Source organism: Arachis duranensis, chromosome 6, assembly GCF_000817695.3.
Source record: "Arachis duranensis cultivar V14167 chromosome 6, aradu.V14167.gnm2.J7QH, whole genome shotgun sequence".
NCBI lineage: Eukaryota > Viridiplantae > Streptophyta > Magnoliopsida > Fabales > Fabaceae > Arachis > Arachis duranensis.
The window spans coordinates 69,447,592-69,458,674 of record NC_029777.3 but is presented as its reverse complement, the minus strand read 5'-3'; positions in this window follow the sequence as shown (position 1 = coordinate 69,458,674).

Here is an 11,083-nt window from a genome sequence, read left to right as displayed (position 1 = left end):
TTTGGCTTAGGACGTTAGTGGTGTCAACGTTAAGTGAAAGTGTGGGTTCGAGAACGTTAGTGACAATCACCTTTTTCACTAACGTTCCTAACCCAAATATGATCACGTTGACTTCAACGTTAGTGGCACTAACGTGACCACTAACGTTGCCTCTTGGTCCTTCGCATACGTTATTGGGACTTACCTTTCCCAATAACGTGGTGAGTCACCCTTTCTCCTTACGTTAGAGTCCACGTTAACTAGGTTAACGTGGCTTCTAACGTAGTAATGCCAATCCTTTGAGAACGTTAGTGACACTTACCTTTGCCACTAACGTTCCAATGTGCCCCTACTTCCCACGTTAGAGTCGACGTTAACTAGGTTAACGTGGCTTCTAACGTAGTAATGCTAGCCATCTCCAACGTTAGTGACAAAGGTGATTGTCACTAACGTTAACGTGGGAGTTAACGTTGCTTATGGTGGCTTGTGGTGGTTCACCCCAACGTTAGTGACAAAGGTAAGTGTCACTAACGTTGGCGATCACTTGCTTTCTCCACGTTAGCTTCCACGTTAACTAAGTTAACATGGGAGTTAACGTGGCTCATTGTGGCTTGGCCAACGTTAGTGACAAAGGTTAGTGTCACTAACGTTGGCATCTCTTTTGCTTTCCAACGTTAGAGTCCACGTTAACTTAGTTAACGTGGCCACTCATGAACTTGGTCCAACGTTAGTGACAAAAGAGAATGTCACTAACGTTGGCCTTGTTTCTTCTTCCATTTTAGGGTTCACGTTAACTTAGTTAACGTGACTCTAAACGTGGGCTATGATGGCTTCGAGGGCATTATTGGCGATTACCTTTCTCATTAACGTTGCCAGCTAGCTCCCATTCCACGTTAAAGGTCACGTTAGTTAGACTAACGTGGCTGCTAACCTGGTTCTTCTTTGCTTCCTTTGTCCTGAAATCAAGCAACAAAGTGCATCAAAATTCTAGTCCAAGTCATGAGTCATGCATCATCCAATTTGTCATATGATTCATACAAAATTCTCATGAAATCATGTAAAGTGCACAATGTAAGCTTGAATCAAGATGTAAGTGAATATCCACCCAAAACTAAAAGAAAATGCATGAAACTACCCTAAAAATAGTAAAGAAAGGTCAGTGAAACTGGCCAAAATGCCCTGGCATCAGATTTGTAATTATTTTTGTATGTAATACTATAATGTATTATTAATATTAAGTATGTGAATATGTGTTGTTTATTCTTGTTGGAAAATTTTTTAACTTTTTAGTAAAACCATCGATAGATTTATGCGTAAAGACTCATACCTTATTATTTAATATATGAGAGTCATCGTAATACCCCCGCTATCAGAGTGGCGCATCCGGAAGCATGACATTCTGTTAGTAAAGGCATTACATTATCGTATCAGAATAGTTCATTCTTGTTAGAGCCTTGGGAATGGACTGACTATGCTTCACTGCATACTCTGAGTGTCTGTCATGCAGTAGGACTTGTCCTAATAACAAGAGTTTAAGTTTTACGTGCATGATTTTCTATTGATTAATGCTATTAGTCAACTGTTGCATTCCTCATGGTATTAGGTCTGGCCAACTTAAAACTGATGATTTGTGTATATGGGAATACGAATGGATTATCATAGACATGATAAAAATAATAGGATATGTGAATCATCGAGTTTGGGAACGTTAAAAGTTACGTTTTAAGGATTCGTTTCGACGTATACTCTTTATTCGTGCTATGTGACTTGGTGTCATCTCTTCTTTCATTATTTTCATTGGAATTCTTTGTTTCAGATTCCCTCCTTAAAATGTGATTTGATTACTACTTCCAACCACACCTTATCATTCATGTATATCTTTGCCTAATTGTGATCCTATCTGCTCACTTGAAAATTTTTGAGTATTCATCCTTAACGTTGCTTGTATTTTTCTCATTAATTTAGTTTCTTTTTTGTAGAGTTCAAACTTATTTTATTATATGCATTTTCAATTGCGCAAATTTTTGTAAGGTAGGTACAATGTAGCAACCCAAATTTTTGAAAATATAAATATAAATAAGTTATATTTTATTTTATAAATTAGAGTTTTTGAAAGCTAGAGGAATGCTTTTAAAAACAAAAAGTCATGTTTTGAAAAAACAGGGTCCGCATATGCTGAGGTACGTTTTTTCCCTGCTCGCATACGCACGCATTCTCTTGGATACGCGAGACATCTAACCCGAACAGAATGCCCGTGTCACGTGTGAGGCTTGCGTACGCGAGTTATCCAGGGTTGCCAAAATTGTAAGTGCTGTAGAACAGTGTAAACCTCTTGGACCAAATTTTCATTCTAAACAAGTTTGATAAAAATCGGAGGTCCGGAGTCCAAGTTATGGCTCGTCAAAGTTGGTCAAAAATCAAAGATTTCATTAACATTCCAAACCTCAACTTTCAAAACTTACCAATTTTAAACCTTTTAAAACCAAACCCAACCTTACCATAACATTATCAAACCCTCCCAAATCATATTTCAATACTTCTTATACATCCCTCAACCTATCGATTCTCCTCTTCCATCAATCTCAATTCAATAATTCAAGGTCAAACAATATTTCAATATAGATAATCAATTATCTTTATCAAATACAATATCAACATCACATCCAATATGGCACCAACAACAACCTCAAATTCACTAATTATTATGCATATCAACCAATATCAATCATCAACAACTTAAACATTTTAATCTTATCTTACGGTTAACTAGCCTAAATTTTTACAACACATTATATTTTAGTTACGAGAAACCAAAACCATACCTTGGCCGATTTCCCGTTAATCCCAGAACACCTCAAACGTTCACCGCACCACAAGCTCCACCACTCCAGCTCCTCACTAATGAACCCAGCCTCTAGCTTCTAATTTCTCAAATTGACTCCATTCAACAACCAATTTCAATCTAACATCATAATTATCACTATAATCAATATAAAATTCATTAACTTAACATTACACAAGTGGTTTGAGGGTGCTTACCTGACCCACAGCTCAAGCAAGCTAGACCCGACAATACCCAGAAGTTAATTCAAACTTAAACACCGAAATTACACAAAATTCAATCTAATTACTCATTGAATTTCAAAATTGGGAAGGAGAAATTGAAAAGGAAGATGGGACTTTCTTACCTAATCAAGTTCTGGACTTTGTAGAGCTCGACACTGTGGTCGTATGGTCGCAAACGACACGGCGATCGGAGCTCGGAGTAGGAAGTTATGGGAATTTGAATTGATTTCAAGGCTTTGTGCTTTCATCTTTCATTCTTCCCCTCTTGGATGAACTTGTTCAACGTTTCAGCATGCATGAGGAAGAAATGAGTTGAACCCGATTCGTCTGGTTCGGCCTAATTTTGGACTAAATTCTTTAAAATTAGTGGCAAAATTCATATTTTAACTAATCCTACCTCATTAAACTATAAAATTCTATTTCTAATTTCTTGGATTAATAATTAATTTATTGGCTAATCATTTATAAATTCATGAGTTTTACGTCCTACCCACCTTATTAGGAATTTTGCCCCCAAAATTCGCTCTCTAATTTTCATATGCACGCTCTCAAATTCAACTAAGCTCATAGAATTTATTCTACCATTTTCCAATATCAATTCAATTATCTATTCACATTTGTCCTTCATATACACAAAGTTATAAACTTAACCGACTTCAAATGTATATCGTATTCATCCATTTTACTCTAAGTTTCATCTAGCTCTTTCTCATTGACTATAAACCTTTTTACCCTCCAAGGGTTCCATCTAAATCAAATCAATCTCTAATCCTTCTCAACTATCTCAAACACTAATCAATTTTCCAATCTCTTAGTCTAATTCAATCCGTTATAACCTAAATTACACACTCACACTTTCCATTCCTCGATCCTACGTTAGTCCTCAAAACCATCCCATATCACCATTCTCCTTCTCTCGTTACTACTACCCTAGAGCCATCAAAATCACTGTGCTTCCGCAGCGCCACTCAGATTATAAACCACTATGAACTCAAATCTTTACTCGTTTCCACCAAAACATCTCCTTGAATCTTTTTACCTTTCTAACTAAGAGCGATTGACCTTTACTCTAGTTGCACGAGTTCAAATCTCTTGGTTGTCTCCACCACAAAGTCTATTACTGCCTCTTTCATCGTTCCTAGTTTGTTCGCTCTATCCCTTTAGCAGTAGCTCGCAAAGCAACAACCATATTCTCCAGAGCAGCTTTAAAATCAACTGTATAACCTCGCTCGTATCCATGAGACGCCCTTTGGGTCTTGTCCACACCAATCATTTGATACTAAGGTGATCAGTTTTAATATCTCAAGTCTAGTTCTTTAATTCTCCAAAAGTATACTCATGAACATCTATGCTATATATGTCAAGCAGACATCCTAAATAACATGTACACGCACCCAAAGTATGCTCAGAAGCATAGTCAGTCTGTTCCTCAGGCTCTACAAGAACAAACTGCTCTGATATCATAATGTAACATCCTACCACACAGAGTCTTATACTTAAGTCATAAACCTGATGTGATAGATATTACGACCTCTAAAAGTAATATATATATATATATATATAATTGATGCACCACTATTTCGTTGTACATCTTGTGCTTAATTGAGTGAATTTTATCCACTATTCTCACACTTATTCATGTAAATTGCATGTTTTACATATTCATTCCTGATTTTGTTCTATGATTGAAAACATGTTTCTTTGGTCTTAATTTAGCTAATTTTAATCCTCTCTTATTAACATTCGATGCCATGATATGTGTGTTAAGTGTTTTCAGAGATTACAGGGCAAGAATGGCTTAGAGGATAGAAAGGAAGCATGAAAAAGTGGAAGGAATACAAGAAATTGAAGGAATTGCTAATGTTGTCAACCCTGACCTCTTCACACTCAATCGATCATAACTTGAGCTACAGAGGTCTAAATGAGTCAAGTTCAGTTGTGTTGGAAAGCTAACATCCGGATCTTCACAACGATATATAATTTGTCATAATTTTTTTGCGGTTAGGTGACGCGCACGCGTGAAGCACTCGTACGCGTGATGGAGCCACGTGTTGTACACATCAGAAATTACTGGGGGCGATTTTTGGGCTATTTTTGACCCAGTTCTCGACCCAGAAAACATAGATTAGAGGCTTCAGAGTGGAGGAATCATGCATTCACTTTTCATTCACATAATTTTAGGTTTTAGATGTGGTTTATAGAGAGAGAGGCTCTCTCCTCTCTATAGGTTTTTGAATTTAGGATTTCTCTTAGTTTTAGGTTTATTTCTTCCCAATTCCAGGTTCAATGTTCCTTTAATTTAGTGTTCTTCTACTTTTATTCTATTACTTTAGTTTATTTTCTTCTTTATTTAATTATTAATGCAAAGAGTATTTTTCTATTTAATTTTTTTATTTGCTTGATTATTTCAATTCAATTCCTTTTATCATGTAAATGGCATCCATGTTAACGGAGTAGGCTTTAACTTGACTTTGGAGTTGATTAATATTTGAGACCCTTGAGTTGGAATACTCAAGAGTTAATTGGTAATTGGAAGTTGTTGGCCAGCTTTCTAGTTACTAACACTAACCCTTTCCAAGGGAGATGATTAGGCCTTGTGAATAGAAGTTGGCTCCCAACTTACTTGACCTTCCTTCATTCGCTGAGGGTTAACTAAGTAAGAACAACAACCTATTACTAATTAATCTTGGAAAATCCAACAAGGATAGAACTTCAGATTAATCTTCTCCTAGTCAAGGCTTTTCATTTATTTTAATTACATAAAATCTCTTGTTAATTTTCATTGCTTCAATTTATAATCATTTATGTGCCCATTGCCCAAACTCCAAATTTCCCAGAAAACTCATAACCAATAATAAATACACCTCCCTGCAATTCCTTGAGAGACAACCCGAGGTTTGAATACTTCAGTTATTATTTTTAAGGTTTGTTACTTGTGACAACTAATTTTTTGTATGAAAGGATTCTTGTTGGTTTAGAAGCTATACTTGCAACGAGAGTTTATTTGTGAAATTCTAGACCACACAAGAATCCGTTCATCAATAATATAGGTGAAAAAGGGTTTTATCTAGGAGCCTTTTGAAAAAGAGTTAAAACAAAAGCGTTAAACAGAAAAGCACATCACTCGCGTAAGCGATAAACGTAAACCAACCAAGATATGAGCATAGTGAAGAGTTCCAAAGATACAGATAACAAGGCTTCTGACCCGACTCATGAAGTTAAAACCGGGCAGAGCATATATACACATATATACATAAATACATAAGAATCCCAAAAGAGCCCAAAATACAATTTACATAACCTGTTTCTCCAAATCTACCTCTAAGAGGGATAAATCATAATATACATATATAGTAAAGATATAAAAGTATCTATGTATACATCAAAAACCAAAATAAAATCCCAAAAGCACAAAAGTCCTTTGCTTTCAAAAGCTCCCAGTATGCCTCAGCGAGGTGTCTCACGTCTTACATCTGAAAACCATAAAATATGTATGGGGTGAGAACCAGAGGTTCTCAGCATAGTAACGGGCCTGCATAACTAACATATAAGGTCCCAAGAAAGCCAGAGGCATTCCTAGAACTTCCGTCAATAGATTACAAACTTAAAACTATTTTTTACAACCATAAATAAGCCATAAACAAGGTGGGGTAGCTAAGGGTTCAAAATTCTAACTGAAACTTAACTTGATCCTTTAGCTTCTCACCTTCCTCTGTTCCTCCATTACTCCATAGCACAGACAAAAAAAATACAGACAAAGCAAACACAAGTAGAATACTATTCCAGCAGGTAGCAAATTTAGCAAGTAGGCATAATAATCACATAGGGAAGCCCAATTAATGCACAACCATACAAAACAAACATATGCATATGATGTGTGACTGTCCTATGGCTGATGTTATCATTTGTCGATTAAATAACTAAACCTGACATGTCCTGGTAGCTAACCGTGGACAGAAACACCCATTGCAGAGTAAGTGGGTCTAAGCTACCCCCTTGCTACTACCCACTTAACCTAGAGCAAGTGGAAGTAAACCACTACTACTGCTACTACCCAGGCGGGTGTTTAAAAGCACAACCTAGAGCAAGTGGAATAATCCACTACTGCTGCTACTACCCAGGCATCACAATCACTAACCTTGAGCAAGCGAGACAAACCATAGTCCTTGCTACTGCCCAGGTATCTCAAACATACATTCATTCAGTCTAAAACAATCATCATTATTATCAAATTTCAAGCATTGACCTGGAACAAGCGGGACGAACCATAATCCTTGCTACTACCCAGGTATCACAAACATATATTCATTCATTAATCATCATATCAATATACATCATGAATTTAGCCACCTCTCACAACATATATAACATTACAGGACTTCCTTATTCATCATCATCTACTTTACCTCTTTCTTCATCAACAAGTTATCTTCCTCACATCTCTAATCATACTACACTACCCAAAAATCCACCAACCAGGCTTTAAACAAGAAGTACCAGGTATTGAAAGTTGGAGAAACACTTTTAAAAACAAAAGTCATGTTTTGGAAAAACAGGGGTCCGCGTACGCGTCTCCCTGCCTGCGTATGCGGAGGCGCGTTTTTACACACCGAACTTTCGACATGCATAACATTTTTATTTTAAAATATTTTTTATTTGTTCTTTAAACGGTGTAAACCTCTTGGACCAAATTTTAATTCAAGACAAGTTTGATAAAAACCGGAGATCCGAAGGCCAAGTTATGACTCGTCGAAGTTGGTCAAAAATCAAAGATTTCATTAACATTCCAAACCTCAACTTTCAAAACATACAAATTTTAAACCTTTTAAAACAAAACTAAACCTTACCATAATAGCATCAAACCCTTTCAAATCATATTTCAATACTCCTTATACATCCCTTAACCTATCAATTCTCCTCTTCCATCAAGCTCAATTCAATAATTCAAGGTCAAACAATATTTCAATAAACATTATTAATTATCTTTATCAAATAAAATATCAACATCACAACTAATATGGCACCAACAACAACCTCAAATTCACTAATTATTATGCATATCAACCAATCTCAATCATCAACAACTTCAACATTTCAATTCTATCTTACGGTTAACTAGCCTAAGTTTTCACGAAACATTATATTTTAGTTACGAAAAACTGAAACCATACCTTGGCTGATTCTCCGTTAATCCTGAAACACCTCAAACGTTTACCGTACCACAAGCTCCTCTACTCCAGCTCCTCACCAACGAACCCAGCCTCCATGGTTAACCTTCTAGCTTCCAATTTCTCAAATTGATTCCATTCAACAACCAATTTCAATCTATCATCATAATTATCACTATAATCAATATAGAGTTCACTAATTCAACATTACACAAGGGTTTTAAGGGTGCTTACCTGACCCACATCTCAAGCAAGCTTGATCCGACAATACCCAGAAGTTAATTCAAATCTAAACACTGAAATTACGCAAAATTCAACCCAATTACTCATTAAATTTTGAAATTGGGAAGGAAAAATTGAAAATGAAGATGGTACTTTCTTACCTAATCAATTACTGGGCTTTGTAGAGCTCAACACTGCAGTCGCGTGGCCGCAGACGGTACGGCGATCAGAGCTCGTAGTAGGAAGTTATGGGAATTTGAATTGATTTCAAGGGTTTGTGCTTTCTTCTTTCCTTCTTCCCCTCTTGGCTAAACTTGTTTAGCGTTTCAGCCTGGATGAGGAAGAAATGAGCTGATGCTCATTTAATTAAGTGGATTGGATGGGCCCGGTTCCTCTGGTTTGGTTCGTTCAGCTCAATTTTGGGCCAAATTCTATAAAATTAGTGTGAAAATTAATATTTTAATTAATCCTACCTCATTAAGCTATAAAATTTTATTTTCTAATTTCTTGGATTAATAATTCATTTATTGGCTAATTATTTACAAATTTGTGGGTTTTACATATCCCATCATAAAAAATATAGAGTTGGACACAGTCAGAAAACATGTCTGGAGGACACTTTCTTAGCATCTCTTTGTATCTCTCCCAAGCTTCATAAAAGGGACTCTCCTTTGTGCTGTCAGAAGGTCTTAATGTCTCTTTTGAGCTTAGTCAACCTCTGAGGCTGGAAGAACTTGTTAAGGAACTTAGTCACGAAGTCCTCTCATGTGGCGATACTTTGCTTGCGTTGATTGTCCAGCCACTGCTTAGCTCGATCCCTTATAGCAAAAAAGAATAGCAACAATCGATAAACTTTAGCCAGGATGCCATTGGTCTTCACAGTGTCACAGATTTGTAGAAAGTTAAAGATAAACAGGTTACGATCTTCCTGCGGGCTCCCAATGAATTGACAGTTTTGTTGCACCAATATGACAAGCTGGGGCTTTAATTCAAAGTTGTTGGCATTAACAGTAGATGTCACAATACTACTTCCACAACTCCCTGGATTGGGATTAGTGAAAGATCCAAGAGTTCTCCTAGGTTGAGGAGTATTAGCATCGTGAATTGCATTATTAGTGATGTTGTATTCAGGTTCTTCTTCAAGTACCTATTCAATCTCTTCTTCAACCCTTTGATCTCTAGCTTGTTTCCTTTGTAGACAAAGAGTTCTTTCAATCTCAGGATCATAGTGAAGAGGCTCTTTATCCCTGTTATTTTGCATAGACACAAAACAACAAGGAAATCAAATCGGAATTCCCTTCATCACTGTGAAGGGAATTCCTAGGGGAAATAAATAAAAATAGTAAATAACTAAAACTAAAAAGTCTAATCTAGGTAATCGGCTGATTGGAAGTTTGTTAACTACGATTAATCCCCAAGCAATGGTGCCAAAAACTTGATGTGGATTTTACAACCACAACTACCGGCAACTGCACCAGGTCCTATCAAGTAATAAACTCACGGTGAGTGAGTGTCGATCATACGAGGATTAATGGATTAAAGAAACAATAGTCAACCGATTATCCTAGTCAGACAATCAAAATTTAGGGTCTTTAAAAAGCTTTGACATATACAAGGAAATAAACAAAGGCAAACAGTAAGTGTTGAAAGATAATAATATGAAAAGAGTTAAGGTTTTAGAGATGTTTAGTCTTCCGGATCAATACTTTTTAACTTTTTTCCTTGACCATGTAAAGATACATGATAAACCATTATTTTATGGTTTATCTTTTGCTCAATTGAGTGGTTTTTATCAAATCCTTGCCCACTTATTCATATGATTTGCATGGTTTTACAATCCCTTCCTAGTTTTGTTCTGTGATTGAAAGCTTGTTTCCTACAGTCTTTGATTTGTGTATTTTAAGTCTCCTTTATACCATTCGATGCTGTGATCCGTGTGTTAAGTGTTTCAGGCTTTATAGGACATGAATAGCTTAGAGGATGAAAAGAAAGCTTGCAAAAATGGAAGAAACACAAGAAACTAAGGAGATAACCAGCGAGCATCGATGCACACGCATGGCTCACGCGTGTGCGCGATATGGAGAAATTTGCAGCGATGCGTGCGCCTGCCTGACGCGTACGCATAGATTGGAGTTCTGCAATATGACGTGAGCGCGTGCTTGACGCGAACGCGTGACATGCCAAAATGACCAGCGACGCGTACGTGTGACTGACGCGTACGTGTGGCTGACGCGTACGCGTGACTGACGCGTACTGGTGCACGAAATTGTGATCAATACTTTTCACAACTCAAATAATCCCCGGTAATGAATCCAAAAACTTGGTGTTCAATACCATGGCATAAACACAACTTCGCACAACTAACCAGCAAGTGTACTGGGTCATCCAAGTAATAAACCTTACGCGAGTAAGGGTCGATCCCACAGAGATTGTTGGTATGAAGCAAGCTATGGTCACCTTGTAAATCTTAGTCAGGAAACTCAATTGGGTATGGGTGATATACGAATAAAACATAAAGATAAAGATAGAGATACTTATGCAATTCATTAGTGGGAATTTCAGATAAGCGTATGGAGATGCTGTGTTCCTTCCGTCTCTCTGCTTTCCTACTGTCTTCATCCAATCCTTCTTACTCCTTTCCATGGCAA